General features: G+C 49.4%; 1 non-coding gene across 1 annotated transcript; it reads right to left on the bottom strand.

The window, feature by feature from the left end:
- Window positions 1–2,775: 2,775 nt before the first annotated feature.
- On the bottom strand, window positions 2,776–2,891 carry Trnal-caa (transfer RNA leucine (anticodon CAA)). Its single transcript has 2 exons — window positions 2,854–2,891; window positions 2,776–2,821 (listed from the first exon to the last, which is right to left on the bottom strand). It is a non-coding gene; the product is annotated as a tRNA-Leu (tRNA).
- Window positions 2,892–6,318: the final 3,427 nt, after the last annotated feature.

Below are 6,318 nucleotides of genomic sequence, written 5' to 3'. Positions count from 1 at the left end.
CGTCTGCTGTATGTTTCTAGTGTTCCCAACGCTCGTCTGGTAGGCCCCCGTGACAGTACTAAGTACCGTACTGAATCGCTGCATCATGACCCGCGCGAATATCTTATAATCGGCATTAAGTAATGTAAGCGGTCGGAGATTTTCGACTGTCTTTCCCGCTGGGGTTTTGGGTACCAATACCACTATGCCCTCACAGAATTCCCTTAAGATATCACTTCCAGCATTTAAGATATCATTACAGACCAAGGTCAGCTTTGGAACTAAATGGTGACGAAAGGTTCGATAAAACTCAGCCGGTAATCCGTCGGGGCCAGGCGATTTATTCTGTGGGCTCCCTCGAATGGCGTCCTCTACTTCATCTTCAGTTATGACTGCAGCGAGGCCGTCTGCTTCTGCCGTGCTCAATGTCGCAAAACGGCGTGCCAGAAGGGCTTGCTGCGCCGCCCTATCCACTGGGTGTTCCGTGAACTGTGCTGTAAAATGGTTGCAAATCTCGTCTCGTATGTCGCGCTGTTGGTATAAGAGTCGACCATCTGCAGTGTGCAGTTCTGTCAATATCTTTCTGCGCCCCCTTTTCTGTTCGCGAATAACATGATACATTGATGTCGTTTCGTCCTGTACAGCGTTTTGCAGACGTGTCCTGACTTTACAGCCTTCCAATTGCTTCCGTTTGAGGGTCAGAATCGTGGCCTGTATTCTTTTAATATGCATACGATTTGCTATTACTGTTGCATCTTCTCGATATAAATCTCTTAAACACTGAAAGTAAAATTCCAGGGTTTGCTTCTGCCAGGCACATCGATCTCGGGAATAATTCTTCATCGCTTTTGTTAAGGCGGGTTTCGCACATTTTAACCACCACGTAATGGCAGAATCGTACGCGGGAAACTTTCGTTCGCATTCTGCCCACGTCTTGCGGAAGACTGTGTGACACCCGGGTTCTGGTAAACAAGCTACATTTAGTTTCCAGGGTCCCCTTGCCCTGTACGTCCCTTGTTTGGCTAAATTGACGGTACATATATATGCCACATGATCTGTGAAGACAGTCGGCCATAGCTCTGCCTGCAAAACATGTTCCCTCATATTTGATAATGCGTAGATTCTATCGATGCGGCTAGCTGAGTGGCCAGTAACGAAAGTGAATCCGGGCCTGTCACCGTGTTTAAGCTCCCACGTATCTATTAAATTCAACTCTTCAATGAGAGTGCGAAGCTCGGTGGACGGATTGAAGTTCGGCGTCTGGTCTTTGGGACTGAGGACACAGTTAAAGTCACCAGCGAATATAAGTTGTTCTGAAGGTGGTGTAAAAAGTGGCACAATGTCATCTTTAAAAAACTCTGCTCCCTGTCGTCGTCTCCCAGAGCCAGATGGGGCGTAGAGATTGATAAATCTAGTAGTATTGATAGTGATCGCTATACCTCTGCCAGACGCCAGGCGCTCGATATGTGACATCACTATCCCTTCCTTAGCCATAATCGCGGTCCCTGGATCAGTGCCATGTCCAGGATTGACGACGGCATTGTAGCCCGTGATACGGTCAAGGTTAATATTGGTCACTTCCTGTAGCATGATGAGATCAATATCGGCGGCATAGAGAAAATCTTGAAGATTTTTTAAGTTTAGTGGGCTACTGATCTTATTGATGTTCAATGTCGCAATTCGGTAAGCTTGCAAGGACGGCATAAGAACAGAGATCTAGGTGACAATAAGCCGAGTATGGATGTTAATGGCGAACATCGACTAAAAGAAGTCTACGTCATCAGCCACTGCGCCGACGCCGGCGGTAGCCGTTTGTTGCTGGTGGGACACATCAGCTTGAGCTTCTGATAACGGACTATCTATACGTCGCCGATCCTTTTCGAAATCGTCTTCCCGACCGCCCTCTTCCACGTCATCCGATCAATCACACACGAACCTGTCCGGTTGCATACCGCAATCCGATAGCTTGGATACGTCAGACACAGGGTTCGGATCCATGGTATCTGTTATCGCAGGGTCTCCTGAGGGTAATCGTCCGTGATCAGTGTCCGATTCGTCCGTCCGGGATTATTTAGACCGCTCGGCCATCCTGACACTTGATTTGATGTTCCTCGTTTGTTCTATTAGAGGACTTACAGTTGATGTAGTTGTCGCATCCACGTTGCCACAGTACGCAGGCATGAGTTCTGCACCCGTTAGACGTGCGCCAGGCGCAGCCGCACAAATATAGCGCAGAATGTACCACCAAAAGAGTTTCTCAAATCCGTATAATCACAGCAATCAATACCTTTTGTTCGAAACTAAGTCGTCTGTTAAAGACGTCAGAGATTAGACAGAATGCAGAGGTCTATCTGTCGAGTAATATCTCAAGTTTTGGTCACGTTGTAATCTCCATAAAGTAATATTTTGAGTATATGAATTTATTTCGAGTTCTGTGTATTTCATCAGCGACTCTTATTGTACAGATGATGTACTGATCAGCCTGCACTGTTTCCTCACACTATCGTTAGCACTCTGCATCTCCAGACAAGAGTCGTTTCCATACCACAAGTGTCCGTTTTGACGTGTTTGCGGCTGTGGCGCGGAAGTAACCTAACGAGGGGAACGTCGTATTTACAACCAACACTTTCTGTTTGTAGCTCACACTACCGAAGAAGCAGTTTGGTGCCGTAGGTGCGCTTGTGTTTGATGCAAATTTTTGATTTCACTTAGGAGAACACGGCCAGTATCGTGCTGTTTCACTTTACAAAGGATCTCAATGACACGCAGGGTGCTCTACAGAAGCGACAAAATGTGTGTCAGGAGTGTGATTCGAACCCACGCCCTCAGTCGAGGACCAGAAGGCTCTAGCTGCTACTGCAGCCAAGGTTTTTCCTTGAGTCTGGCGCCTTAGACCGCTCGGCCATCCTGACACTTGATTTGATGTTCCTCGTTTGTTCTATTAGAGGACTTACAGTTGATGTAGTTGTCGCATCCACGTTGCCACAGTACGCAGGCATGAGTTCTGCACCCGTTAGACGTGCGCCAGGCGCAGCCGCACAAATATAGCGCAGAATGTACCACCAAAAGAGTTTCTCAAATCCGTATAATCACAGCAGTCAATACCTTTTGTTCGAAACTAAGTCGTCTGTTAAAGACGTCAGACATTAGACAGAATGCAGAGGTCTATCTGTCGAGTAATATCTCAAGTTTTGGTCACGTTGTAATCTCCATAAATTAATATTTTGAGTATATGAATTTATTTCGAGATCTGTGTATTTCATCAGCAACTCTTATTGTACAGATGATGTACTGATCAGCCTGCACTGTTTCCTCACACTGTCGTTAGCACTCTGCATCTCCAGACAAGAGTCGTTTCCATACCACAAGTGTCCGTTTTGACGTGTTTGCGGCTGTGGCGCGGAAGTAACCTCACGAGGGGAACGTCGTATTTACAACCAACACTTTCTGTTTGTAGCTCACACTACCGAAGAAGCAGTTTGGTGCCGTAGGTGCGCTTGTGTTTGATGCAAATTTTTGTTTTCACTTAGGAGAACACGGCCAGTATTGTGCTGTTTCACTTTACAAAGGATCTCAATGCTACGCAGGGTGCTCTAGAGAAGCGACAAAATGTGTGCCAGGAGTGGGATTCGAACCCACGCCCTCATTCGAGGACCAGAAGGCTCTAGCTGCTACTGCAGCCAAAGTCTTTCCTTGAGTCTGGCGCCTTAGACCGCTTTTGTGTGTGTGTGTGTGTGTGTGTGTGTGTGTGTGTGTGTGTGTGTTAAATCTAATGAACCGCTGCAGGAACAGGACGACGGGTAGGGCAGGGGTCGACACCCGAAGCCTGGCCATCCCGCCGCCACGCCCAAGCAACGTGTTCGAGTTCGAGGATCGAAGGATCAGGAAGAGGATGTAGTGGGTTTGTCGATGTTTTTTTATTTATTTATTTCTTAAATTTTTATAACATATTCTTTTAAATATTTATTTGTGTTTCATTACAAAGAAAGATCCTACAACTGCCGTAGCCGTGCGTCCGAGTCGTCTTCTCGTCTGTTGGGAGGGGTTCCCCCCTATTCCGTCCGTAGAGGATCAATATGCTCCAGGATTCTTCTTCATTTTCAGCGTCTCATACCCGGAACTCCCCAGTGAGCAGGAGGATCCGCAAATAATGAACCTAAATAATTTGCGAAACGAGTTCTGTACTTCGGGTGGCGGCTGAAAGCTGCATGTGTCGTCATCAATAGGGACCAAAAGTCGAGTGTGCCTTTGGGAGCATCGCAAAACATGTAGTAAACGGCCATGCCTTTTAGCCAATTAACGGCGTTCGTTCTCGTTGATGGAAAGTATACGCTGTCGGGGCGCAATACTTCATCAGGGGAGATAGACTCCGGCAATCGCCGCAAGAGTAACGCCAGCATGCGCTGCGTCAGTAGCCAGCACTCGCTGGTAGCGGCACAAGTCAGACGGTGTGCATCCGAGTCAGCGACGGAGCATGTCGGACACAAGGGGTCGTCCGCCAGATGTATGGAATGTAGCCTCTGACGAGTAGCGAACTTCCCATTCACAACCACGTACCACAATGAACGCACCGTCGTAGGTAGAAAAGGCGTGTGTACCGCTCGCCACACCGTGTTCCAGGCAACTTCAGGGTGTCTGTGGGTGACCGTATTTACAGGTTGCTGCTGTTGATAGAGGCGATAATAGTCTTTTGTGCTGGGCTTCCGTGTCGTCGGAAGTTCTGACCGTAAGTAGCTGAAGTCAATCAAGAACTCTCTGATGTGGGTGAGTGCCGGTGAAATGTGTCCTACAGAAACCGGGGGATGCAGAGAGTGTGGTGTCACTTCCGCTATCAGGGTGCCCGTCAGAGTGGCGTGGGCAGAGGTCCACTGTCGACGCATAGTGTTGAGATAAAGCGATCGCGCACGGTTATATACATGAATTAAACCGATACCGCCCGCTCGCTGCGGCAGCGTCAGGGTGGCGTATCGGACTTTAAAAACCAGACCGGTGCTTACGAAATGTCCATATGCTGCTTGAAATCTGTCGGCCATCGTAGCCGTCAAGGGAAGGATATGCGCAAAATAGTTCAGTTTTGAGACAAGATAGGTGTTGACATAACGTGTTCTGAGAAGCATATCCAAGCGACGCAGTTTGTTGTCCTGCAGCAGAGCACGTGTCTGGTGTAGGAGCCGGCGGTACGTAACCGCCGCCGTGCGGCGGACATTGCTATAGAATTGCACTCCTAAACACTTGAGTACGGGCACCTTGTCAAAGGGCACCGCCGTTGTGTGGGAAAGCCCCCCTCCGACATCCATGTATTTTGTCTTCTTCACGTTGATGACGCTCCCAGCGACCGCCCCGTACTGGCGTAGCCACTGTAGCGCCATATGCATTTCATCCTCTGATCTGGCCAGGAACACCACGTCATCGGCGAATGCACCACAACGAAAGGTCTCGTCTCGCAAGGAGATACCAGTTAATCGCTGTCGTAGACCATGTAAAGCTGGTTCAAGCGCTGCAGCAAATAATATACCCGACAGGGGGCACCCTTGTCGCACTGACCGTCCAACAACAATGTGACCAGACTGATAACCGTTGACCATCATGCGGGAGCGCGCTCCGTGGACCAGTCGAAGGACCACCTGTGCAGACTCCGGAGAGAGGCCCATGCGTTGCAAAACTGCGCGTAAGAAGCCGTGGTCGACGCGGTCGAATGCGTGGTCAAAATCTACGGCGACAAGGGCGCCTCGTATTTTGCAGGCCGCCGTCAAAGCAATTACGTCGCGGTATGCTCCTAACGCCGTATGAATGTTGCTGATACCACCTAAGCATGTTTGATCGGTGTGGATGGCTTTCCCGATAGCGGTGTGGAGACGCGCGCGGAGGATACGGGCGAAGATCTTGTAGTCGTTGTTGAGGAGTGTGAGTGGGCGAAAGTCCTGCCACCTACAACCACCATTCGGTTTCGGCACTGGGATCAAGATGCCTTCAGTGAATTCTTTGGGGACAGTGAAATCAGGGCGGATCAGGTCTTGAAACATTTGGAGCCACTTGTCACCCATAAGGTGGTAAAAAGTGCGGTAGAATTCCAGGGGTAAACCGTCCGGTCCAGGCGACTTGTTCGGTGCTCCATGTGCCAAGGCCGATGTCAGCTCGTCGGGTGTAATGGGCAACAGCAGACTATCATCGGGTGCCACGTCCCGAGGGGCGGGAAAATCGTGCAGCAGCTCGTCATAATCACGTACATTTCGCGGATCTTCCATATACAAGGTCCCATAGTGTCTGGCGAACGTGTGCGCGATGTCCGTTTGTGTCACTGCGCGGCCGCCCTCCTCCGTGTTTACCGCCGTAATGAGC

Source organism: Schistocerca cancellata, chromosome 2, assembly GCF_023864275.1.
Source record: "Schistocerca cancellata isolate TAMUIC-IGC-003103 chromosome 2, iqSchCanc2.1, whole genome shotgun sequence".
Classification (NCBI taxonomy): domain Eukaryota; kingdom Metazoa; phylum Arthropoda; class Insecta; order Orthoptera; family Acrididae; genus Schistocerca; species Schistocerca cancellata.
Note: the sequence above shows the minus strand (reverse complement) of the source record. Positions and strands in the feature narration are given on the sequence as shown.